The sequence below is a fragment of the Gopherus flavomarginatus genome, chromosome 16 (assembly GCF_025201925.1).
Source record: "Gopherus flavomarginatus isolate rGopFla2 chromosome 16, rGopFla2.mat.asm, whole genome shotgun sequence".
NCBI classification, from domain to species: domain Eukaryota; kingdom Metazoa; phylum Chordata; order Testudines; family Testudinidae; genus Gopherus; species Gopherus flavomarginatus.
Genome location: NC_066632.1, coordinates 16201899 through 16228735, shown reverse-complemented (window position 1 = coordinate 16228735; position 26837 = coordinate 16201899). Strand labels below are relative to the sequence as shown.

General features: G+C 47.6%; 1 long non-coding RNA gene across 1 annotated transcript; it reads left to right on the top strand.

Annotated features, from left to right (window-relative positions):
• The first annotated feature begins 11183 nt into the window (after positions 1-11183).
• On the top strand, positions 11184-24952 carry LOC127035750 (uncharacterized). The gene is made up of 2 exons (XR_007769911.1): positions 11184-11333; positions 24505-24952. It is a non-coding gene; the product is annotated as an uncharacterized LOC127035750 (long non-coding RNA).
• The last annotated feature ends 1885 nt before the right edge of the window (positions 24953-26837 follow it).

Here is a 26837-nt window from a genome sequence, read left to right as displayed (position 1 = left end):
CAGTGCACAGAGTCCTTGGCACCCCTTCTGCTGGCTACTTCTCGGGTGCAGCGCAGAGCCAGGACAGGCAGGCAGGCAGCCTGCCTTAGCCCTGCTGTGCCACTGACTGGGAGCCACCCAAGGTAAACCTGTGCCTCAACCCCAGCCCTGAGCACTGCCCACAAACTCAGAGCCCCCTCCTGCACCCCAACCTTCTCATCCCTGGCCCCGCCCCAGAGCCTGCGCTGCCAGCTGGAGCCCTCGTGCTCTCTGCAGCCCAACCCTTTGCCTCAAGATGCAGCCCCATCCCGCCTACTTGTTGGTGTCACTAAGCATAACCCTAAGTAACTGGGGAGGGCGGAAGGCCACAAGGGTATGGAGCCTTCCTGGTTTTAGGCCTCAGCAGACAAGAGTCCCTCCATGTTTGAACTTTAATCGACCTAATATAACTTTAATCGACCTAAGATAACTTGCAGAAGGAAAACTTACTAATGAGCTGCCGCGGCCAAGATTACTTAATGCACCTGCGCTTACGTAACTGTTGCAGGGGGAGGAAGTGTTGGGGGGGGGGAGAAAGAAGAGAGAGAGAAAAAAACTTATAAAAAGGGAAAAGCCGCTTGTGTAGGGGTGCTTGATTTGAGGCATCAGACTCCCTGCACCGCTTTGAGATCTCAAATAAACTTTGCTTGCTTCTCTGCCCTGGTGTGTGTTCATTGGTGCTACGCACTCTGGGCAACAAACCACTGTTGCTTTCCTCGGGCACCCTCTGTGCCTGCAACAGTTTTGGAGTCCCTGGGTGGGCTCGAGGCTAAAATCAACCTTGCCCGGACCCCTCTGGGCGGCCAACGGATCGCGGCGACGACCGACGCCCAGTGCTCACCAGTGACTTCACCGGGGGCCTCAGCGGAGACGCAGTGTGAGCAACCCCGGAAGGCACAATGGTGCAACGCGCTCGAATAGCGGAGAAGCAGTTGCGGGCGATGGTGTGGAACCGGTCCCTTGGATAAGGTAGGAACAGCCCAGTTGTCTGGACTTTGTCTGTTAGGACCTGGGGACACCCAGTGTCTTCCTGTAGCATGGGGCAGGGACAGAGTAAAGTGGGGAGGGCATGGTGTACCCACCCTAGAATGCATTCTAGAAAACTGAAAGGTGTTTGGATTGGATCCGATGACCAAAAGTAGGTTACAAAGGTTCTGTACAGTAGACTGGCCTCAATATCAACTAGAGGACCAGAAAAAGTGGCCACCGGAAGGATCACTTAATTATAACATGATCCTTCAATTACTCCTGTTTTGTCAGCGAATGGGTAGCTTCTGAAGCTGTTTGTATGGAGAGCTCTTGTAAAAATCCCCCACCGTAGCTCCTGTTCTTCCCCTGTCTGGCGGAGTGCAAGGATTCAAAAGCAGGTTAGGGATAGTGGAGGGAGAAAGGAGGGACCTGTCTAGAAAGGAGACCCTATGTCCTAGTGCACTGTCTCCCTGTTGTAGCTAAAAAGCAAGATCAGATGCAGAATGGTACTGGGGGCCAGTGAATGACCGGAAGACGCCCAGAGTACCCTGTGAAGCAAAAACTCATGACCAGGACTACTCTAACGCAAGCCCGGTAACTAGTGGATCTTTAGGAGGTCTGACCCATGGTGGGCTGACTCGTCCTGGAATCGTCCGGTGAGGAAGCTACCTGGGTCTAGGAGTGTGTGTATCCATCTTCCCTCCCCCTTTCCTTTCCGTGTGAGCTGCTGACAGTCTGATCATCTCACTGGATGCAATCAGAGTAAGCGGCGCCGTCTCCCAGAGACTAGCCGACATTCTTTGCTGAAGGGAGGTGTAGGAGGGTCGTGACGTCCTTGTTAGCCTCTCCTGTGTGAGTACCCTATAGGGAGAGATCCTTAGTTTATAAGCCGCTAGCGCGGACAGGGCACCTCCCTGTGTGTGTAAGTGGAAAATGGGTGGGGGGACAGTCTAAACATTCCACCTCACCCTCTAAGGATCCCCCAGCATATTACATGTACGTACATTATGCTTCATCAACCTGCCGGTATTTAGAGAATTGGAATATTTACACGCGTGGAAATCCATCTAAACAATGCCCACTAGAAGGTACTTCAATCTAGATAAGATCATACATCTAAGAGCAGCACAGCCTGGACACAGCGTGAAATTTGTCTATTGAGGAAAGGAACGGGTTAATTTGAAATTCAGCTTGGCCCAGGGATCAAGAGAAAGTTGCTCTGTGTTCACGGTCAAGAATCAACGCAGACTATGCTAAGTACAAAGAAAAACTGCTTTTGGCTCCAGCTGGCTGTGAAAAAAGGAAAATTGACAGAGACGAACCAAAGGCAATATAAGTTACAGAAGTGAGATTACATTTGCAAAGCTTAACTGTCCAGTAAGATCCAACGGTGTGCCTTTGTGACCCCGGAGCCGGTGTGGCTTGGTGACACCAAAGAAGCCACAGGCAGCCGACCTGGACTGGAATCTCTGAAAGAGACGCCACAGGAGATCCAGGGTGTAAGAGAACAGACCTCCCAAGAGTGGAAGCATATTGGAAATTCTGAACAAGCTGTATATAGGATAATCTCCTGTTCACCTCTCCCCCTTCTCTGAACATTATACACAGAAGTGGCCAGTCTGGACATATGTGTGTGAGTATGAAAGGGGCTTTGGGTTTGGGGCATAAATGTTTTCCTGAGTGATGTGGGAGCGTTCCCGACACTCTCCGTTGTTGTTTTATTATTTTATTAATGGAGCTTTAAAATTCAGTTATATGGTGTGTTTTCTTTATCTTCCCCCGACGATCCTGTAGTGTCAGCCTGATCACCTGACACGAGGGACAGATTGGTAACAGAAATTTGTCACAGTTTGGTGAGCAATTAAGAATGGGGGAGCCCTGCAGAAATTACACCATCTATTTGTTTTACCCTTGTTATTTTATGTTTGCTTTGCTTGGTACTGTTGGTGTTATATGTTGAGAACTGCATGAGTAAAAGTGAGTCCTAATAGGATAAGGAAACGCTATCTGGTTCTGGTTCTGGTTCTGTTCTGTTTAACCGGTTACTATTGTTTTTCTGCTCTGTTCATTTGGGCGTTAGGAGTGTGGGCGGAACTGAACCTCTCGTTCGTAATTCCTCGGAGTGGAAGCCATGCGTGCGAGGAAGCTCTGAGGTCGAATTGAGATCCTTCTGTCCTGTCCCCTGTAGCGGTCAGTGCATAGAACTTGGAAAACCTGGCTTAGACTGTAAGTTCCTCTGCTCTGTGTAATTCTCTTTTCTGTTTAAGTGTCAGCAGACAGATGGATGGGTCTCTGAGTAAACCCTCTAAAGGGGGTTGGATTGTATGTTCAGTAAATGGCCTTTGCCCAATAGGCCATATGTTTTTGTCTAGGTGACAAGCCTCACGATGGACTCGGGTAGTCTTGTGAGTTAGAATGTTTAAGGGAAGAGACCAGGAGGGGTGGGGGCTAGATGAGAAGCCCACCCTCCTAGCTAAACTGGTAGTGGAACAAGTTGGTGCCCATGGAAGGGACGGTTCAGTAAGAAAAGCAGGATCGGGCGCAGGCGGGCAGGCAACAGACAGAGAGATTGGAAAACAGATTGGAAAACTTTAAGAATGTAGTGGAAGGAAGGAGTCAGTAAGTGTAAGCATGGGGATTTCAAATACCCAGGACTTACTTGGAATGGTGAGTTAAGTTGATAAAAGTGGCTGTTGGGAGACAAGCAGGTGATTTAAGGGAGAGTGAGAAGTTAACTCTGTAGTTGCTGGAGGGAACAGCAGTTGAACTTTGTAAAAATGCTAAAGAAGGAAGTTCTTGGTGTCTGTGAAATGTTTGTAAACAAATTCAGGCAAAGAAATTATTGGATTGCAATCATTTGGTTTGGCTATGAACATTTCAGTTAAATTAGCTGAAGAATGTATACAGTGTTATGTAATTGAAAACCTGGGCTGCCTATGAAACAACTACAAGAAAATATGGGGTAATTCCTCTGTTTTACCTGAATTCAACAAGGGTATTTGTATATTTTAAGCGATAATTGTCTGCCCAGAAGGGGTATGTCATAAACAGATAGCTAAGGGTTAATGTCTCTTTCACCTGAAAAAAAAGTAACCTGAAGCACCTGACCAGAGGACCAATCAGGAAACCGGATTTTTTCAACTCTGGGTGGTGGAAAGTTTGTGTCTGGGTTCTTTGTCTTCTGTCTGCCTCTCTCTCAGCTATGAGAAGGATTTCTATTTCCTGCTTTCTAATCTTCTGTTTCCAAGTTGTGAGTACAAAGTTGGTTTTTTCTTTTGTATTTACATGTCTATAGTTGCTGGAGTGCTTTAAATTGTGTTCTTTTTGAATAAAGCTGTTTATTCATATTTCTTTTAAGCAATTGACCCTGTATTTGTCACCTTAATACAAAGAGATCATTTGTTTGTATTTTTCTTTCTTTTTTATATAAAACTTTCTTTTAAGACCTGTTGGAGTTTTTCTTTAGTGAGGAACTCCAGGGAATTGGGTCTGCAGCTCACCAGGGAATTGGTGAGAGGAAGAAGTCAGAGGGAGATCTGTGTGTGTTAGATTTACTAGTCTGACTTTGCATTCCCTCTGGGTGAAGAGGGAAGTAATTCTGTTTTCCAGGACTGGGAACGGGGGGGGGTGGAGTCCCTCTGCTTAGATTCACGGAGGTTGCTTCTGTGTATCTCTCCAGGAGCACTTGGAGGGGGGAAGGGAAAAAGGATTATTTCCCTTTGTGGTGAGACTCAAGGGATTTGGGTCTTGGGGTCCCCAGGGAAGGTTATTGGGGGGACCAGAGTGCCCCAAAACCCTCTAATTTTTTGGGTGGTGGCAGCAGTACCAGGTCCAAGCTGGTAACTAAGCTTGGAGGTTTTCATGCTAACCCCCATATTTTGGATGCTAAGGTCCAAATCTGGGACTAGGTTTTGACATGAGTGACAGCGTAGTGGGAAAGATAGAATCCAGAAGCCAGTAGGAATATTATATTTTTCTTTTCTCTGCTAGGGGCTTTTTAGCAGAGAGGGTTTGGTTTTCAAAGGAACCAGAGAGATTTTTTTTCTGCTCTCTCTGGCAGTTTTTGGCTTGCATATTAAGCAAGGAACCATTAAGCTGTGACAAACAGGTCTTTTGTGACAATAGCACTCCCATTAGGTGGCAAGTACCAGCACTATATACATGCAAATAAAGTGGTTTTTCTGGTTTACTTTACATTGAACATTAGCTAGAGAAAGAAAGGGAAAAAGGCACTGTTGCTAGGCAAACCCCAGGAGCCAACAGAGCCTGCAGTTCAAACAATAAACACCGGAGGGCACCCCAACACAAGAAAACAGGAACCATGACTTCTAAGGCAAAAATGCTGGCCGAAGAACAAATCAAAGACGCCGAGCACAGGCGAGAGATGGAAAAAAACAAACAGGAACTGGAAAAAGGACAAAAAGAGGTGGAGCTGAAAGAAAAGGAGGAAAGCATCAAACTGGCAGCCTACAAAAGAGAACAGGCAGCCAAAGAGGCAGCACACAAAAGAAAACTAGAAGAAGAAGAGGTGGCCCACAGAAGGAAACAAGAAGAAGAAGAGGTGGCACACCGAAGGAAACAAGAAGAAGAAGACATGGACCACCGCCGAGAAATGGAAAAACAACAAAAAGAAAGTGAAGAGAAGGAAAAACAGAGAAAACATGAACTGGACTTAGCGCAAGCTGGGCTGCATGCGCCAGCCAATCCTAACAACCCTTCGCCAATTATGGTTCCACATCACAGGAAATTTCCCACCTACAAGGCAGGTGATGACACCGAGGCCTTCTTGGAAAATTTTGAAAGAGCCTGTCTTGGGTACAGCATCCCTGAAGACTAGTACATGGTAGAATTGAGGCCACAACTCAGTGGACCTTTAGCAGAGGTGGCAGCTGAAATGCCTAAGCAGCAAATGAATGACTATAAACTTTTTCAAACCAAGGCCAGATACAGAATGGGGATAACCCCGGATCATGCCCGTCGGCGTTTCAGAACCCAAAAGTGGAAACCAGAGGTGTCATTTCCCAAACACGCCTACTATGTTGGGAAAAATTATGAGGCCTGGATATCAGGACACAATGTTAAAACCTTGGAAGAACTGCACCTCCTCATACAAATGGAGCAGTTCTTGGATGGTGTTCCTGAGGACATCACACGGTACATACAAGATGGAAAACCCAAAAATCTCGCTGAGGCGGGGGAGATTGGAGCCAAATGGATGGAAGTGGCAGAAAGCAAGAAAGCTACGGTCAAGGGGAACGAATACCCCAGGGGGCACACCGACCATAAACCCTACAACCGAGGACAGCCAAAGACCCCACATACAACCCAAGTAAAGCCACAGACGCCCTATTCTCCCACCTCACCAGTCTCCAGTAACTCACCTCGGCCCAGTGACCCATCAGATGGGAGATGCTTTAAGTGTAATGAACTGGGACATATCAAGGCCAACTGTCCAAAGAACGCCATCCGAGTGCAGTTCATTATACCACCATCACACCAAAGCTCCCCAGGCCCAGACGCCTCTCAAATACCCTTGGAGCGAAGGGAAAATTTGAGAGTGGGCGGAAAGAAGGTTACTGCGTGAAGAGACACGGGGGCACAAGTGTCAGCTATCCACCAATCCTTTGTAGACCCCAAATTCATCAACCCAAAGGCCAAAGTGACAATTTACCCCCTCATGTCACAAGCTGTAGACTTGCCTACAGCTGAACTGCCTGTCCAGTACAAAGGCTGGTCAGGAATGTGGATTTTTGCAGTCTATGACAATTATCCTATCCCCATGCTACTGGGGGAAGACTTGGCCAACCAGGTGAAGCGGGCCAAGCGAGTGGGAATGGTTACACGTAGCCAAACCAGGCAAGCTTCCAGACCTATTCCTGTTCCTGAGTCGTCCACAGACGCCCCGTCTGTGTTACCAGAGACCCAGACAGAGGTAGTGGACCCGGATTCCATGCCAACCACTGAAGCAGCCACAGCACCTCCAGTCTCAGGCCCAGAACTGGAACAGCAACCAGCACCAGCAAGTGCAACCCCATCTTCAAACTCAACGCCAGAGGGCGCCAGCCAGCCAGAACTGGCAGAAACAACAGACAGCCATACCCAAAAGGCTCAGCCAGAGCCTGAAATACCCTCAGGTGCACCAGCGGAGAGCGGTTCACCAGCAACGGAAACCACCCCATCACCTACATCGCTTCCAGAGGGACCAAGCCCAAGTCCACAGTCTGAGGAAGAACTGGTGACCCCAGCCTCAAGGGAACAGTTCCAGACTGAGCAGGAAGCAGATGACAGCCTTCAGAAAGCTTGGGCGGCAGCACGAAGCACCCCACCGCCTTTCAGCTCTTCTAATCGATCCCGGTTTGTTATAAACCAAGGACTTTTATACAAGGAGATTCTTTCTGGTGGACACCGGGAAGAATGGCAGCCGCAAAAACAGTTGGTGGTTCCAACTAAGTATGGGGGAAGCTCTTAAGCTTAGCCCATGATCATCCCAGTGGCCATGCTGGGGTGAACAGAACCAAGGACCGGTTGGGGAAGTCCTTCCACTGGGAGGGGATAAGCAAGGACGTTGCCAAGTATGTTCGGTCTTGTGAGGTATGCCAAAGAGTGGGAAAACCCCAAGACCAGGTCAAGGCCCCTCTCCAGCCACTCCCCATAATTTAGGTCCCATTTCAGCGAGTAGCTGTGTATATTCTGGGTCCTTTCCCAAAAAAGACATCCAGAGGAAAGCAATACGTACTGACTTTAGTGGACTTTGCTACCCGATGGCCGGAAGCAGTAGCTCTAGGCAACACCAGGGCTAACACTGTGTGCCTGGCCCTAACAGACATCTTTGCCAGGGTAGGTTGGCCCTCCGACATCCTTACAGATTCAGGATCTAATTTCCTGGCGGGGACCATGGAAAAATTGTGGGAAACTCATGGGGTGAATCACTTGGTTGCCACCCCGTACCACCATCAAACCAATGGCCTGGTGGAAAGGTTTAATGTAACTTTGGGGGCCATGATACATAAATTCATCAACGAATACTCCAATAATTGGGACCTAGTGTTGCAGCAGTTGCTGTTTGCCTACAGGGCTGTACCACATCCCAGTTTAGGGTTTGCACCGTTTAAACTTGTGTATGGTCACGAGGTTAAGGGGCCATTACAGTTGGTGAAGCAGCAATGGGAGGGGTTTACGCCTTCTCCAGGAATTAACATTCTGGACTTTGTAAGCAACCTACAAAGCACCCTCCGACACTCTTTAGCCCTTGCCAGAGAAAACCTAAAGGATGCTCAGGAAGAGCAAAAGGCCTGGTATGACAGACATGCTAGAGAACGTTCCTTCAAGGTAGGAGACCAGGTTATGGTCTTGAAGGTGCAACAGGCCCATAAGATGGAAGCATCATGGGAAGGGCCATTCACGGTCCAAGAGCACCTGGGAACTGTAAACTACCTCATAGCATTTCCCAATTCCTCACTAAAACCTAGAGTTTACCATGTTAATTCTCTCAAGCCTTTCTATTCCAGAGAGTTACAGGTTTGTCAGTTTACAGTCCAGGGAGATAATGCTGAGTGGCCTGATGGTGTCTACTACGACAGGAAAAACGACGGTGGCGTGGAAGAGGTGAACCTCTCAACCACCCTGGAACATCTGCAGCGGCAACATATCAAGGAGCTGTGCACTAGCTTCGCCCCATTGTTCTCAGCCACCCTAGGATGGACTGAACGGGAATACCACTCCATTAACACAGGTAATGTTCACCCCATTAGAACCCCACCCTACCGGGTGTCTCCTCATGCCCAAGCTGCTATAGAACGGAAGATCCAGAACATGCTACAGATGGGTATAATCCGCTCATCTACCAGTGCATGGGCATCTCCAGTGGTTCTGGTACCCAAACCAGATGGGGAAATTCGCTTTTGCGTGGACTACCGTAAGCTAAATGCGGTAACTCGTCCTGACAACTATCCAATGCCACTCACCGATGAGCTATTGGAGAAGTTGGGACGTGCCCAGTTCATCTCTACAATAGACTTAACCAAGGGGTACTGGCAAGTACCGCTAGATGAACCTGCCAAGGAGAGGTCAGCATTCGTCACCCATGCGGGGGTGTATGAATTTAATGTCCTTCCTTTCGGCCTTCGAAATGCACTCGCCACCTTCCAGAGGCTGGTAGATGGTCTACTAGCAGGACTGGGAGATTATGCAGTTGCCTACCTTGAGGATGTGGCCATTTTTTCAGACTCCTGGCCCGAACACCTACTACACCTGAAAAAGGTCTTTGAGCGCCTCAGGCAGGCCGAACTAACTGTTAAGGCCAAAAAGTGTCAAATAGGCCAAAACAGAGTGACTTACCTGGGGCACCAGGTGGGTCGAGGAACCATAAACCCCCTACAGGCCAAGGTGGATGCTATCCAAAAGTGGCCTGTCCCACGGTCCAGGAAGCAGGTCCAATCCTTCTTAGGCTTGGCCAGATACTACAGGCGATTTGTACCACACTACAGCCAAATCGCTGCCCCACTGACCGACCTGACCAAAAAGATCCAGCCAAATGCAGTTAAGTGGACTGATGAGTGTCAAAAGGCCTTTACCCAACTTAAGGCAATGCTCATGTCTGACCCTGTGCTCGGGGCCCCGGATTTTGACAAGCCATTTCTGGTAACCACGGATGCATCTGAGCGTGGTATAGGAGCAGTTCTCATGCAGGAAGCAACGGATCACAATTTCCATCCTGTCGTGTTTCTCAGCAAGAAACTGTCTGAGAAGGAAAGTCACTGGTCAGTCAGTGAAAAGGAATGCTATGCCATTGTGTATGCCCTGGAAAAGCTACGCCCATATGTTTGGGGACGGCGGTTCCAACTACAAACTGACCATGCTGCACGAAAGTGGCTTCATACTGCCAAGAGGAACAACAAGAAACTTCTTCGTTGGAGTTTAGCTCTCCAAGATTTTGATTTTTAAATTCAGCACATCACAGGAGTTTCTAACAAAGTAGTGGATGCACTCTCCCGCGAGAGTTTCCCAGAATCTAGTAGTTAAAAAGTGTTCTTAAAATGTAGAAGTCTGTTAGTTATATACTTAGTGGCATATGTAAAGGTGCATGTGTTGTAGTAATCTGTTTATTTTAAAGTTCTAGAAGGAAATCGCCGCAAGTGAGTTTTCCCACTGTCTGCAATTTGGGGGGCGTGTCATAAACAGATAGCTAAGGGTTAATGTCTCTTTCACCTGAAAAAAAAGTAACCTGAAGCACCTGACCAGAGGACCAATCAGGAAACCGGATTTTTTCAACTCTGGGTGGAGGAAAGTTTGTGTCTGAGTTCTTTGTCTTCTGTCTGCCTCTCTCTCAGCTATGAGTAGGATTTCTATTTCCTGCTTTCTAATCTTCTGTTTCCAAGTTGTGAGTACAAAGTTGGTTTTTTCTTTTGTATTTACATGTCTATAGTTGCTGGAGTGCTTTAAATTGTGTTCTTTTTGAATAAGGCTGTTTATTCATATTTCTTTTAAGCAATTGACCCTGTATTTGTCACCTTAATACAAAGAGACCATTTGTATGTATTTTTCTTTCTTTTTTATATAAAGCTTTCTTTTAAGACCTGTTGGAGTTTTTCTTTAGTGAGGAACTCCAGGGAATTGGGTCTGCAGCTCACAAGGGAATTGGTGGGAGGAAGAAGTCAGAGGGAGATCTGTGTGTGTTAGATTTACTAGTCTGACTTTGCATTCCCTCTGGGTGAAGAGGGAAGTAATTCTGTTTTCCAGGACTGGGAACGGGGAGGGTGGAGTCCCTCTACTTAGATTCACGGAGGTTGCTTCTGTGTAGCTCTCCAGGAGCACCTGGAGGGGGGAAGGGAAAAAGGATTATTTCCCTTTGTGGTGAGACTCAAGGGATTTGGGTCTTGGGGTCCCCAGGGAAGTTTTTTGGGGGGACCAGAGTGCCCCAAAACCCTCTAATTTTTTGGGTGGTGGCAGCAGTACCAGGTCCAAGCTGGTAACTAAGCTTGGAGGTTTTCATGCTAACCCCCATATTTTGGACGCTAAGGTCCAAATCTGGGACTAAGTTATGACAGGTAGACCTGTTTTTTGTCTTTCAGATAACCAGAGAAAACTGATGCCAGATGAACAGCATTCAGCGTACCATGCATTTGCTGGCACAATAGGAATTATGTCTTGTGTTCTATGTTCTGTCTTGTGGTGTTTGTCCTGTGGCCGGAATTGTTGTGTTTAATATTTTTATAGAATAGTCTAGTTTAAAATCAAACAAAAAGGTTAAATTAAAATGCAGATACTTGTCTTGTTCAACTTGGAATACAAAGTGTTTGGATAAATCAGGAGAATGTGATATACTAAAGTCTAATGCATTTCCTTAAGTAAGAAAAAGAAACTTCATTGGCCAAATTATTAATTGCAAAAATTGTTGTTAAAATTTGCATACCAACAGTCTTTGGAAGCAAAGACATGAAAAGTTAACCCACTCCCCATATTGTACATGGGATCTTTCTGGCTACCTCAGATTTCTAGCCAGAGGGCTGGGGATGGTGGGAAGCTATTGGACTAGAGGTTGAATTAAACGAACTCCGCAAAGTGGGTGTGCTTGTTCTAGCTTGTTGCTCCAAAGCTCTGTAATAAGGTTATTTTAGTAAAAGGGTGTGTGTGGCATATATTGAATAATAAGACTAATGTACTGTATAATGACAATGTTTATGTGTTCATTGTTGGGAAAAAGGACTATAAGTGAAAAGTGGAAGTTTCCTTTGCAGGTTAAAAGAAGCCAAGAAAGGAAAAAGGACAAAGAACAGAATGAGTTAACGGGAAAAAAAATAATTAGCTCGCAAGCTCAGGCTATAGATAAGACACTGACTTCATTCAAGGACACTGCTCACAGTTAAGACTTGGCTAACAACCAGGAAAAGGAGGGCTTGAATTTGCCCATGCAGCAATAAGGTTTGCAAAACACCGCCAGGCACTAATGAAATGTGTTAGGTTTCTTTTCTCATAGGTAAGGAAGCGCTACCCAAAGACCCTAGCAGCCCTGCCACTCCTTGGAACCAGGAAACTGGATTGATGTAAAGATCCAACAACAAAAGACTGCTTTGGCTCCATGCTGAAAAGGCCCTTATTAAGCCCTGCTGACTACCAACTCCGCTGTGAAGTGCCAAAGGTTGACTGCTTGGACCCATGATTCTCACTGCAAAAAGACTTCTCCACCTCGGGAGAATTCTCCTATTGATGTTTAGCCTATTTCTCCTTCTAGCTCTGCTGTGCCTTCTGGACAGTAAGGAAAAAGTACAAGGTGAAGTGCTAGTAACCTCTCCCTTGTCCACTGACAGATCTACTGTGCCTTTGAATTTTTCTAGAAGAATCAAAACCATTACAGGGTGATGTGCTGGTAACCTCTCCCCTGTAGGATGCTGAACCACGACTGTTTTGGGAAAGAAGAAGGAACACTCAGAAATTGCCAAAGTCCAGGAATTCTTGACTAGAAAGGACATTAAGAAGTGACCCTGGGAAGAAACAAAGAATTATACACTGGCGGGAGGACATTTGTGGGACCCATGCTTGGGAATGTGGTATTGATTGGAGCTTGGGGTTTATTCTAGAGGCTGCGCCCTATGTCCTGGAGAGTGACTAATAATGTAACCCCCCACATGCTATTAATGTTGATGCCTTTTGAAAGTTCCTGAGAATAGTTAAATAACAGGTGTATTATAGTACTACACCAAGGAAAGATGGTATTGAATATCTCTGAGGCTGGGAAGGCATTGCAGTCGGATCTAGTATGTGTAGGAATTCAGGATTTCCTGAATGACCAGCTGATGGCCATTCAGAGTGATCTTGAGTACCACACTTGGCCCACTGCCCTTACAGACGCATCAGAAATACCATCTGATCAGTGATCATGGAGACATACGTGGACATTTCCTGGGTGGAAGTGTGGCTTCCCAGGGTGGGGTGTGCGCCCTTATAGGGGATGAATGCTGTACTTATGTCCCAGAAAGCGCACAGGATATTAACAAGCACATCCTGTCAGCCAACCAGGCTTTTGAACAGTGGAAGGCCTAAAAAGGGGAACCCACTATTTCTGATTCCCTCTGGGACTGGTTACCCAACCTGGTGGGACTAGAGGGAGGCATTGTTCGCCTCCTGCTCACTGGTGTGGTGTTGTGTATCGTTACTCTCCTTTTGTTTGCTTGCTGTAAAGCACTCCTACATAGAATTTATACCTCCCATTCCCCAGGAAATCCTGCTATACTCCCTCATTAATGACCCCAGCTCCCTAGAGCTTAATCGCTTTTTGTCCTCAAAGTATGAGAAAACTCAGCCAAAAGTTTGTTGAGTATTCTCAAAGGAGGGAGTTGTTGGTGTCACTAGGCATAAATCTAGGCCTCAGTGAACCAAAGCTCCTCCATGTTGAACTCCATTTGATCTAGAAAGCTAGCAGCTGTGAAATTAAATGTGTAACAGTAAGTTATCAGTTGCAGCACAGCTAAAACCGGTCTAAAGCAGTAGTGATAAGGCCTGTGCACCTTTAGCAGAAGGACAAGATAACTGCAGAAGGAAAACTTACTAATGAGCTGCCGTGGCCAAGATTATTTAATGCACCTGCGCTTACGTAACTGCTACAGGGGGAGGAAGGAGGAGGAGGAGAGGGGGGAGATAGAAGAAAGAGGGGAAAAAAACTTATAAAAAGGGAAAAGCCGCTTGTGTAGTGGTGCATGATTTGAGGCGTTCGTCTCCTTGCACTGCTTTGAGGTCTCAAATAAACTTTGCTTGCTTCTCCACCCTGGTGTGTGTTCATTGGCGCTTCGCACTCTGGGCAACGAACCACTGTTGCTTGCCTCGGGCACCCTCTGTGTCGGCAACACATCTGTCTGGCTCCATGCCTGTAGGATGTGCAACAAGGCCCGGTCCCGGCCCCAAAGAGCTGTGTGATCATACAGAACTGCTCTCAGCTGGGCTGGGTAACCCTTGTTCCCCCCACACCGCCCATGCTGCGGCCTGTAGGTCCCTTAAACAGGGCTGGACAAGATGGGCAGAATTACTTTGCTTGCCAAGTCCTGTCACGTTGATGTAATACAAAAAGCAGCCTCTAGGTGGCGAGTAGCCGCTTCATAGTTAAGGTTGCAACAGGGTTTGTGTTCAAACCCTAATTGTGAAAGTTCTGTGAAATGCTCCTCCGCAGTCAGATGGGGCTGCAAACCACCCTGCTAGTTTGGGCCCAGGACGGAGTTTGTGATACGCATTTTTGGTCCAGTGGTTTCTGAGTTCCCCCGATGCTCCCATGGCCTATGTTAAACATTTCACCTTTCTTACCACTCTCTTTGCAGGGGGTGGTAGAGCTGTGGTCAGTTCCACTCACACCTCCTGCCAAGATGTGAGCCAGCTCCAAACCAACCCCAGTCATGCAGCAGTGACTGGACTTTGGGGGTGATGCTGCAGAGCCATGTGTGGGGAGAGAGAGACTGAAACCTGCATCCACAAAATACCCTGTTGCCTAGGAGAAGGTGCACTGGGCTGGGGGCCAGCAGACAATGAGTTCAAAACTCCTCTTCTGACCACTGCTGTTAATAACTCTTCACAGCTCTTATTATTGACCAAAGTTGCCTCATTCTGCCCTGGGGGAAAGGGAGCCCTGCAACCCTATCCTGCTGGGAGGCAATCCAGTTAAGGGCACGGTTAAGCCTGCAGCCTTCGCTCCAGATTGACCAAACTTTCTGTATGAATAGCCGTGAATCAGTTTTCATTTCATAGTCAAGTGGGCAAGATGTGGAGGTGGGGGGCAGGGATTTGCTGGCCAGTCCTAAATTCGCAAGTGCAATGAAAGGCACTAGGGGAGGTGCTGGACATCAATGAAGTCCAGTTAAAGACTCTGATTGTGATTTGTAGTGTTAAGTAAAATCTAGCCAGTGCTGCCTGCTCAGAAGACACCAGGATTCGGAAGTTGTAGGTCAGCATCAGGGGAATAGTGTGTGGGGGGGGACAGCCCAGGGCTGTGGGTGGGGGTTTGGGTGGCATCAGTAGAACTGTAGGTGGAACCCAGGGATGGGATAGCTGGGGCTGTGAGTCGGGCTTGAGGGGCACTGGCAGAGCTGTGAGTATGGGGAGTCCAGCACTGGGATAGCAGGGGGGGGGTCGGGATTGAGGGGCAACGGCAAAGCTGCAGGTGGGGGAACCCAGAATTGGGACAGCAAGGGCTGTAGGTCAGGGTTGAGGGGCACTGGCAGAGCTGTGAGTATGGGGAGTCCAGCACTGGGATAGCGGGGGGGGGTCGGGATTGAGGGGCAACGGCAAAGCTGCAGGTGGGGGAACCCAGAATTGGGATAGCAAGGGCTGTAGGTCAGGATTGAGGGGCACTGGCAGAGCTGTGGGAGCCCAGGGCTGGGGGAGGAGGCGGGCTGTGGATCAGGGTTGAGGGGCACTGGCAGAGCTGTGGGAGCCCAGGGCTGGGGGAGGAGGCGGGCTGTGGATCAGGGTTGAGGGGCACTGGCAGAGCTGTGGGAGCCCAGGGCTGGGGGAGGAGGCGGGCTGTGGATCAGGGTTGAGGGGCACTGGCAGAGCTGTGGGAGCCCAGGGCTGGGGGAGGAGGGGGGCTGTGGGTCAGGGTTGAGGGGCACTGGCAGAGCTGTGGGAGCCCAGGGTTGGGGGAAGAGAGGGGCTGTGGATCAGGGTTGAGGGGCACTGGCAGAGCTGTGGGAGTCCAAGGCTGGGGGAGGAGGGGGGCTGTGGGTCAGGGTTGAGGGGCACTGGCAGAGCTGGGGGTGTTGAGACAGTAGGGGGTTGGTGGTTCAGAACAAGGGGCACCAGAAGGGCAGTGTGTGTGTTAAGGTGTGCGGAGAGCCCAGGGCTGCGATACCTGGGGCTGCGGGTGGGGATTGAGAGGCATATGCAGAACTGGAGTGGTGGGGGGGCTGTGGTTTGAAATTGAGCGGAACTGGCAGATCTGTATTAGTGAAGCTTTTGTGGCACCCACTAGCATGATTTGGCTGCAACCTGTTACAGGATTTAAGTATAAAATAGCATTCACCACTATATATATATTTAAAAAGAGAAACTGAAGTTAACTGAGTGACAACGCAGGCAGCTGAGAGGCAAATTATTTTTTCCTTTTAATCTTTGCATGAATTTCCGCACTCGTGATCTGCACTTGCCTTTGAAAGGAGAGGAGAATTTCTGATTGTGTTTCAGCATTTCCCACCTACTGATCTAACACTAACTACAAAGCAGACGCTGGTGCTGGAGCAGCCCTACAGGGGAGTTTAATTGCCCGAATCTTGGGGACGGGAAGAAATCTCTGGCTTGTATTGAGGCTAGAAAACTGCGCGTTCTCTGGGGACGGGGCAGTCTGGAGGGGATGAGCCTTTGGTTTGTCAGTGCAGGTTCTTCTAGACATCCCGCGCCCAGTGGTGTCTGTGGGGTCATCCTGTCTGAGATCCTGTTCACAGAACTGGGGAAGAGGGGGAGGGGAGACCAGCTGTTTATTGGTACTTGTTTCTCTGTCTGTTCTGCATCCCTTGCAAACATTTGCCTGCAGGCTCCATATGTTGCCAAGGGTTAAGTACATGTAGGATGGGGTGGGGGGAGGAAGGAGAGTGGGGAGGGGAGCTCTCAGTATAACAGATAGATCACATCAAGGGGATATTGCTGGCCTCTCCCCTAATATATTTCTATAAATCAAGTGGCCTGTCTGTGCCCAGTTTAGCGAGGCAGCAGCGCTCCACTCCCCTGCGCTGCACAGTACTTACAGCTCCTGCCTTCCTGCCCTCGTGTCCCTGGTTCCTTGCTACCAGTCTTTGCTGAGTCTGCCTCCTCCTTGCTGCACGGCTGGCTCCTGACAGCTCCGGGAGATGCTCTGCACTTGGCCGTTTTCTTTCTTTTCTGAAATATCCCCTTCTTCCTCGCATAGGGACCAGTTTAGTGTATTTTCTGCTGGAAGTTGATTTCCTCAAAGCTTGGGGTGATGCTCAGAGTTCGGGAGTGTGGCGGTGGGAGGTACTTGGACCGGGAATCATCGGCTGTATTAAAATGGCGCCTCCTCAAGGACTGAATTTTCATCAGGGCTGTGGGTTCGGCCTCCCTTCTTTGGAGGCAGAGTTTGTAGGCACAGACCGGAATGGGACGCGCCAATGGGAGCGTGGTGTCCCTCACTCACTCAGAAGTCCCAGGCATTTGGGTTTGCACCCCCCCATCACTGCCCCCAGAAGGGCCCATTATGAGCAGAAGGCCTCAGAACTCCCCCCAGCAATCCCGACTGTGACAAATATTTCCTCTGCATCTGCAGCTGGGGGACTGCATAGGGGGGCTGTATTCCTGGGTGATCCATGCCTAAGAGCTAAAGGGTTGAGACCTCTGTTCCCATGGACCTTTCCCCCTTTCCTGGAGGCAGGCCAGGGCATGGCTGGTGCAAGGTCTCCTGGATCCTTCTCTTCGGGGCCATGCCCCACTTTGCTGTGCATGTGACCTCTCTCCCTGTCCTCCGAATGGCTGTTATTGCCCCCTTGGGAAGGGCTTTGAGATCAGAGGTGGAAAGAAGCTACACTGGACCAGACTTTCAAAAGTGCTCAGTTTCTATTGTTCTGAACTGGGAGATGGGGGAGGGGGAGTTCTCCATTGTTCGAATGGTGGAGGAAGTGTTCTCCATTGTTCTGAATGGCGGGGGAGGAGTTCTCCACGTGAGTGTGCTGTGAATATTCAGGTGCCAGCAATGGGAGGGAACATGTGAGGGATCTTCCATCCCAACCGGCCTGTCTCTGGGTGTCAGCGTGGCATGACCCCCTCAGCTCTCAGAGGCCCTGACCATCTGTGGGCTGCTTTGCTGATCCGCTGGGCAGTCGCTTCTCTGCCAGACCCATGCTGCCTCCCCACCTCTCGCCTGGCGATGGCATCATGGCTCCCAACTTCTCTGAAACCCCTTCCCGGTGCCGTCTTCCCACGGTGGGCTGGCTGGGCTGCCAGGGTGAGGAGCTGGGGGTGGGATGGAGGGGATTCTGCGCAGCTGGGCCAGCAGAGTGCTAGACCCAGTGCTGCTGCTCTGTCTCTACTTTCTCTCTTCTCCGTGTGGCTGTTGGGATGAGAACTCCTGTTTAAACCATGCTCACTGAATGCCCAGCAGTCTGCTGGCCCATGCTGCCAGGGGGACTGGCCATCTGGGGGTGCCCACTTGCCCATTACCCCCCACACCCGGTGCACCCCCATGTCTAGGGAGGCAGCTCTGGGGTCTACTGACCCGTGTTAGCAAACAGTCCCTGGAGGAGCTGGGGCAGGTGATTCCTGGCCTGCACCCTGCCCCGGTCACTCCATTGCTGGCTGCTCTGGGGAGGAGCTGGGCGCTTCTGGCAGAGGGGTGTGGCTGTGTGCTGAGATGCACATTTTGAAGCTCTTCTCTTGCTGAGTTTGGATTTAAATGAGGGCTGGAGGAGGGAGTGACCCACAGCAGATGGCAGCATGTATGATGGGGGAGGGGCATGTGTGTCTGTCTGTGTGAAGCTGTCTGGTTTTATGCAATTTGCTAAGTGCTGAGAGATTAAGTAAAACAATAGCCAGCCCCACACAGAGATACCAACTGCTCCCACCTGAGGGTTTGGGAATGGATTGACACCAGCTACCTGCTGGCTGGCCTGGTATCAAGAAGAGGGTCGCTGAAATCTGTGCTAGAGACCGCACTGCCTGGGACTGCCTGCCCATGGGGCTGCTCTGATGCATCCCTGCAGGCTTTCCAGTCACAAGTTACCTCCTCGGGGCAAACTTGCCCCTGTCAAGTGGGCTTGGCTGTTTGGTGGCCTTGTGCCCCGGCTGATATCAGACCCACCCCTGGGCCGGCACCAGCGACGGGGGCTGCTTTCCACCCTGGGATATTTTTGAGAATTCAGTGTTTCTCCCTGTCTCAAACTGGGACAAAATGTACAAATCTTGAAAATATTTGCAAACCAACCCTCCATTCACCCAAAAGAATTCCCATTTGAGTGAATGGAAATGTTTTGTTTTGATTTCAATCTTTTTTGTCTAACAAGCCTAAATTTCAGAACAAAATGTCATTTTGAATCAGGAAAGCTCAGATTTTCTGTTTAGAAAATGTCAAATTGAAACATTTTAACAATGTCAAAACTCTTTTCCCATCTCTCTGAGGAGGAAGGTTAATCAGATCCGACCCTGTTTCACCAACAGTTTTGGTTTCAACCAACCAACAATTTTAAATTAAAAACATTTGACTGCAAAATTCACACGCAGCTCTAGCAGCGACTCTATGGAGTGGGACCCCTGTGCTCCCATTGCCTTGGCAGGACAGAGCTGCTGGTGAAATGGCTGGGCTGAAACCACTGCTGGTGACCTGGGGGGGTGGAGGAGGGAGAGGACCTGGATGCATTGCAAACAGAAAAGATTCAGTGGAAGAGCTGGTGGACACATTCTGGCTGACATGAGTTGTGCTGTGAAAGGCCATTCACTTTATGCAGAGCCCTCTTGCCCAGCTTGGCACCCAGAGTGCGTCAGAGGTGGTGCTGCTTCCTGAGATCATGAAAACAAGTGTGTGGTGCTTTTCCCTGGCTTTTTCCTCCTGTTAGCCCAGTCAGAGCAGCCTAGCCCAGGGGCGGGAGGCGAGTGGGCAGCCATCGTCTCTTCCTCCTTTTGCATCTTCCCCTGAAGGTGATTGGCCTGAACTGGTGTCTAGGACGGGATTTGGCCTGTGGAGCCGTTATTCCTGGTGGGGAGAGAGCCCAGTGCCTCTCACCTCCCTGGCCAGGTTTGCAGGGCTGGTAGGTGGAACCTCCCCTTCTCTCTGGCAAGGGAAGCATGTGTGCCCACAAGGGGATAGAGCCTCCTCCCAAGGTCATTTTCACAGTCGTGCAGTCTGCAGAGCAGAGCCGCACTCAAAAGCTTCCCAGAGCTTTGAAATCGGCATCTCCATGTTAGGCCTGAATAAAGATATAGCAGACAAAACCAGGTATGCCAACCTGACCAAAGTCAGGCTAACAGAGGTTTGTGGGTAATCCCTGAGTGGAAAACACTGAGAAGCAGCAGCATGTCTCACAAGCGCTGGGAAAAAGTGAGATAAGAGAGAAGCTGCATTCCTGGCATAGTACCAGATGTGCTGTGTTCGGGCAGCTCCTTCGAAGAACTGATAAGAGTCCTCGTTTCCCAGCCTCCTTGTTTTCGCTCCCTGGTTTTGTTCTTTGTTTGTTTTGAACTCCCCTACATTTCTAACTTTAGGCATGCATGTATACTAAAGGTGTCTAGTTTCTAGTTGTTAGAAGAAGGGGGTGGGTTGCTCCAGTGAATAATTTATGACGCGACGGAACTGTCTATATAGGCTTATACTAAGATGTAAAGAGCAGGCTGGTTCTCTCTGGAGACGAGCTGCTCTCTATTGATGCGTGCACTTGTCAATAAAGAGCTTTTGATCGGACCTTGCTGGTGTTGCCTGTCTCTCTCGCGGTCAGACAACGAACTTTGCCGTCTGGGGTAGAGTCCCTGACATCTTTGGCGACTCCGCCGGGACCCGTCTGACTCTCCGGCGGGGGATCGGACCCTGAGGCAACGCAGCGCGCATCCTCCAGTTTAGAGGAGCCTTGCCTGGTGATCTGATCTCTGCGTTGGCGATAAGGCGTGTTCTGTGAACCAGCTGAAACTCGTAGAAATCCAGCAACATCCACCTACCCGTTGAGTAGGGTCCAGGTTGTCGGGGTTAGAGTCCCTGACTACTTAGGTCTGGGTTAGAGTCCCAGTCCAGGTCTGGGTTAGAGTCCCAGTCCAGGTTTGCGCAGGATCCAAGTTGTCTGGGTTTGAGTCCCAGTCCAGGTATTCAAGTCCCTGGAGAGGTAAGTGAGAGCTCGACGTGGGGAGGTGGGGGTTAGAGTCCCTTTACCTCGACGCAGGGAAGAGGGGTTAGAGTCCCTTCATTAAAATGGGACAAGTTGGCAATAAGTGCCCGGGGGACGCCCCGTTGTCTCTGATACTTAGAGATTGGAAAGAGATTTCTGAGACAGCTGGTCTAGTTAAATTTAAGATGAGAAATCTGTGTTGGATCCAATGGCCATCATTTACCTTTCATTTGCCCCTGACTAGAGACTGGCCGGAGGGTGAAACCTTTTCCACAGATAGGATGAACTCCTTAAGGGATGTTTTGGTTGATCTTAGGCCGGAACAAATGGATTACTTGTTTGTATGGTATAATTATAAACCCATGGAGGGACGGGTAGCTTTTGAAGCTGTTTGTATGGAGAGCTCTTGTAAAAAAATCACCCACCATATGCACCAGAGCCGCACCGGGAGGAGGACAATTTTGTTCCTGTTCTTCCCCGTCTGATGGAGTGCAAGGATTCAAAAGCAGGTTAGGGACAGTTCAGGGACAGAGGAGAATCAAGGGGGAGCTCAGAGTGATGTTCCCTCATCTTCAGAGGAATCAGGCAGCCTCACCCCCTCTGTGCAGCCTCCAGCCAGCCTTTTGCAAACTTGGTCAGGGACTGCTTTTCAAACACCCCCAATATTACAGCAGCCCTTGTCCTTGCCCTTGTGGACCCCCACTAGGTTACTTAACTCCATGAGGGAGAATGTTTCTGAGACACCTCTGATATTACAATCCTCATTGAGAATTTATCTGGTTCTACTGGTTGCTGGGGAACATGAGATGGTTTTACCCATACCCTGTTTGCAACTTCAAATTTGTTTAACTGGCAGTGCATTATGCCTCACTTATGAGACAATCCTGAGGCAGTGGAAAGAATGTTCTGCACAATCTTTTTCACTCATGTGCCCACTTGGGCAAATGTAAATCAGTTATTAGATACTCTCATGACAGAAGATGAAAGACAAAAAGTAAAAGAAAAATCTGCAGCTCATTTGAATGCACCTTGGCTAATTACTGACCCTAACTGGAATCCCAATAATCCAGCTCAAAAGACAAAGTTGGATGGATTTTTTAAAAGCTGTTTTGAATGGTATTAGAGATGCAGGGGAGGCTACTCCAAATTGGAGCAAGGTGACTGCTTGTGTTCAGCATCCAGATAAGCACCTCTCTGACTTTTGTGCTCGACTGATTTGTGAAGTTAAAAAGCATGGGAATTTAAATCCTGAAACTGATCATGGAAAGGAGATGGTTAAAATGGTTTTCATGTCACAATGTGCAAAGGATATTGCAAAGAGATTTAGAGAGCATCCAGATGGTACGCAAGGGAAAAGTTTGTCTAAAGTAGTTAGCATTGCTACTAGAATGTTTAATGGGAAAGAGAAAAAAGAAAGAAAAAGACATAAGGAACGGGTTAATTTAAAAATCATCTTGGCCCCGGGATGGAAGGAGGGGGTTGCTCTGCGTTCAGGGTCAGGAATCGGCGTGGACTGTGCTTGGTGCAGGGAGGGGCTGCTTTCAGCCCCAGCTGGCTGTGAAGGAAAAAATATAGACAGAGGCGAAGCAAAGGAAATACAAGTTACAGAACTGAAATTACATTTGCAAAGCTTAACTGTCCAGTAAGATCCAACAGTGTGCCTTTGTGACCCTGGAGTCGGTGTGGCTTGGTGACACCAAAGAAGCCACAGGCAGCCGACCTGGACTGGAACCTCTGAAAGAGACGCCGCAGGAGATTCCAGGGTGTAAAAGAACAGCCCTCCCAAGAGCAGAAGCATGTTGGAAATTCTGGACAAGCTGTATACAGGATAATCTCCCTTCCACCTCTCCCCCTCCTCTGAACATTATACACAGAAGTGGCCAGTCTGGACGTACGTGTGTAAGTATGAAAGGAGCTTCGGGCTTGGGGCATTAATATTTTCCTGAGTAATGTGAGAGCGTTCCCAACACTCTCCGTTGTTGTTTTATTATTTTATAAATGAAGCTTTAAAATTCAGTTATATGGTGTGTTTTCTTTATCTTCCCCCAACGATCCTGTAGTGTCAGCCTGATCATCTGACATGAGGGATAGATTGGTAACAGAAATTTGTCACGGTTTGGTGAGCAATTAAGAAGGGGGGAGCCCTGCAGAATTTACACCATCTATTTGTTTTACCCTTGTTATTTTGTGTTTGCTTTGCTTGGTACTGTTGGTGTTATACGCTGAGAACTGCATGAGTAAAAGTAAGTCCTAATAGGATAAGGAAACACTATTTGGTTCTGGTTCTGTTCTATTTAACCAGTTACTGTTGTTGTTTTTTTTTCTCTGTTCATTTGGGTGTTAGGAGTGTGGGCGGAACTGAACCTCTCGTTCGTAATTCCTCGGAGTGGAAGCCATGTGTGCGAGAGAGTTCTGAGGTGGAATTAAGATCCTTCTGTCCCGTCTCCTGTAGCAGTCAGTGTATAGAAGTAGGAAAGTCTGGCTTAAATTGTAATTCCCTCTGCGCTCTGTGTAATTCTCTTTTCTGTTTAAGTGTCAAACAGATGAATGAGTCTCTGGGTAAACCCTCTAAGAATAGTCCTTCAAATTATATGTTAAGTAAATGGCCTTTGCCATTTGTCTTCATCCAGGTGGCAAGCCTCATGAAGGAGGACTCGGGTAGTCTTGTAAGTAAGAATGTCTAAGGCAAGAGACCAGGAGGGGTGGGGGCTAGTTGAGAAGCCCACCCTCCTAGCTAAACTGGTAGTGGAACAAGTTGGTGCCTATGGAAGGGACGGTTCCGTGAGAAAAGCAGGATCGGGCCCAGGTGGGCAGGCAACAGACAGAGAGATTGGAAAACAGGTTGGAAAACTTTAAGGGTGTAGTGGAAGGAAGGAGTAAGTAAGTGTAAGCATGGGGATTTCAAATACCCAGGACTTACTTGGAATGGTGATTTGAGTTGATAAAAGTGGCTGTTGGGAGACAAGCAAGTGATTTAAGGGAAAGTGAGAAGTTAACTCTGTAGTTGCTGGAGGAAACAGCAGTTGAACTTTGTAAAAATGCTAAAGAGAAAAGTTCTTGGTGTCTTTGAAATGTTTGTAAATAAATTGAGGCAAAGAAATTGTTAATTGCAATCATTTAGAATTTAGTTAAATTAGCTGAAGAATGTATATAGTGCTATGTAATTGAAATTTTATTAGGCTGTAAGGGCACTATAAGTAGTGATGTTTTCTTTCAGTGTTTGAAAGCAAGAGTTAAAAGTAAAAAGCAAGCCAGAAAGCATCTGTATTCATGCAAATTATCTAACTGATAAGGTAGGAGCCACTGAAACCTGGGCTGCCTATGAAACACATAAAATATGGGATAATTCCTCTGTTTTTCCTGAAATCAACAAGGGTATTTGTCTATTTTAAGCAATGATTGTCTGCCCAGAAGGGGTAGACCTCTGTTTTTTTTTTGTCTTTCAGATAATCAGAGAAAACTGATGCCAGCTAAACAGCATTCAACGTACCATGCATTTACTGGCACAATAGAAATTATGTTTTGTGTTCTATGTTCTGTCTTGTGGTGTTAGTCTTGTGGCCGGAATTTTTGTGTTTAATATTTTTATAAAATAATCTAGTTTAAAATCAAACAAAAAGGTTAAATTAAAATGCAGATACTTGTTTTGTTCAACTTGGAATACAAAGTGTTTAGATAACTCAGGAGAATGTGATATACTAAAGTCTAATGCATTTCCTTAAGTAAGGAAAAGAAACTTTATTGGTCAAATTGTTAATTGCAAAAATTGTTGTTAAAATTTGCATACCAACAGTCTTTGAAAGCAAAGACATGAAAAGTTAACCCACTCCCCATATTGTACATGGGATCTTTCTGGCTACCTCAGATTTCTAGCCAGAGGGCTGGGGATGGTGGAAGGCTATTGGACTAGAGGTTGTATTGAGTGAACTCCTCAAAGTGGGTGTGCTTGTCCTGGCTTGTTGCTCGAAAGCTCTGTAATAAGGTTATTTTAGTAAAAGGTTATGTGTGGCATATATTGAATAATAAGACTAATGTACTGTATAATGACAATGTGTAGGTGTTCATTGTTGGGAAAAAGGTGTATAAGTAAAAAGTGAAAGTTTCCTTTGCAGGTTAAAAGAAGCCAGGAAGGAAAGAAGGACAAAGAACAAAATGAATTAACTGAAAAAAATAAAATCAAATAAAATAAAATAGCAAGCTCAGGCTATAGATAAGACACTGACTCCATTCAAGGACACTGCTCACAGTTAAGACTTGGTTAACAACCAGGAAAAGGAGAGCTTGAATTTGCCCATGCAGCTATGAGATCTGAAAAAACACTGCCAGGCACTAATGAAATGTGTTAAGTTTCTTTTCTCACAGGTAAGGAATCGCTACCCAAAGACCCTAGCAGCCCTGCCACTCCTTACAACCAGGAGACGGGATTGATGTAAAGGTCCACCAACGAAAGACTGCCTTGGCTCCATGCTGGAAAGGCTCTTAAGTCCTGATGACTACCAACACCGCTGTGAAGTGCCAAAGACTGACTGCTTGGACCCAAGATTCTCAGTGCAAAAAGACCCCTCCACATTGGGAGAATTCTCCTACTGATGATTAGCCTATTTCACCTTCTAGCTCCACTGTGCCTTCTGGACAGCAGGGAAAAAGTACAAGGTGAAGTGCTAGCAACCTCTCCCTTATCCACTGACAGATCTACTGTGTCTTTGAATTTTTCTAGAAAAAGCAAAACCATTACAGGGTGATGTGCTAGTAACCTCTCCCCTATATGATGCTGCACCAAGACTGTTTTGGGAAAGAAGAAGGAACACTCACTCCACTGAAATTGCTAAAGTCCAGGAATTCCTGACTAGAAAGGGCATTAAGAACTGACCCCGGTGAAGAAACAAAGAATTGTACACTGGCAGAAAAAATTTGTGGGACCCATGCTTGGGAATGTGGTATTGATTGGATTTTGGGGTTTATTCTACAGGCTGTGCCCTGTGTTCTGGATAAATTCTTCAGCATGTATTGCTCTCTCTAATTGGATTTTAAATAACAAGTACCCGAAGAGTTTGTTCTGCCACTGGAAATTTTACCTGTATTGAAACCATTCCAGTGACTAATAATGTAACCCCCTCCTATGCTATTAATGTCAATGCCTTTTAAAAGTACCTGAAAATAGTTAAATAACAAATGTAATATAGTACTACACCAAGGAAAGATGGTATTAAATATCACTGAGGCTGGGAAGGCATTGCAGTGGGATCTAGTATGTTTGGAGATTCAGAATTTTCTGAATGACCAGCTGATGGCCATTTGGAGTGATCTTGAGTACCAGACTTGGCCCACTGCCCTTACAGACACATCAGGAGTACCATCTGATCTGTGGTCATGGAGATATACTAAAGACTTTCTGGGTGGAAGTGTAAACATTTACAGTGCTCCTTCCAAGCATTTGGACCGGGGGGTGTGGGCTTCCACATACCGAATCCTGACGGGTCCATGGGGAGGATGCACATGGGACTGGATTATTCACCGAAACATCTGGGAAATTAGACCACTTGGTATACCTAACTGATTTATAGTCAGTGCCCCAATCCCTTAGTTGTCAGACAAACAGGATTCCACTCTTTTGTCCGTGCACTCATTCCTGGATTGTGGGTGGCTAAGCTCAAGAGAACAGTTGTAAATATTTCCGCAGAGCTTGAAAAAAAACAGCTAATGCATTAATAGACGCTTTCCAAAAGTTGCAACGAAAGACTGATGAAGTAGCAGAAGTAACTTTGCAAAATAGACGTGTGCTAAATGCCATGAATGCTGAATTAGGGAGGGGCTTGTTATCGCATTGGGGAAAAATGTTGCTTTGCTGTTAATCACTCTGGCTTAATTGACAAAGATTTACAAGCTATTAAGAATGTTGCTGTTGTTTTCCATGCTATATCTCTTGATCACACTTTAAGTTTTAAGGACCTCCACTCAGACCTTGGGTCATGGTTTACTAGCCTCCCCCGTACAATTGTTAAATGGATATGTGTCCCAAGAGTCCCATTATGGTCCTCTAGGGACAAAGGGGGGATTGTT